Genomic DNA, 275 nt, shown 5'->3' with positions numbered 1-275 from the left:
TATGGGAGAAAACGTAGACGTGGTAAAGGCAGCGGTAGGTTCCTTGGTGGGCGTGGCCAGCAGCAGCGAACAGGAAGAGGGCGGAGTGATTAACAGCTGGCAGGGTCTGGTTCTGAGTGTAGTTAGAGGTGCTGAAGATGAGCTGGAAGGAGCCGCCTGCATACTGAGGCCTGATGGAGCACATGATGCTGAACTCTGAGCCAATGAGGAGCTCAGACCCCTGCTTTCTGCCTGTGGAGACCCCGTCAGTGGAGGAAGAGAGGAAGATGAGCGGC

The sequence above is a fragment of the Poeciliopsis prolifica genome, unplaced genomic scaffold (genome assembly GCF_027474105.1).
Source record: "Poeciliopsis prolifica strain line A6 unplaced genomic scaffold, Auburn_PproV2 SCAFFOLD004, whole genome shotgun sequence".
In the NCBI taxonomy this organism is placed as follows: Eukaryota; Metazoa; Chordata; class Actinopteri; order Cyprinodontiformes; family Poeciliidae; genus Poeciliopsis; species Poeciliopsis prolifica.
Note: the sequence above shows the minus strand (reverse complement) of the source record.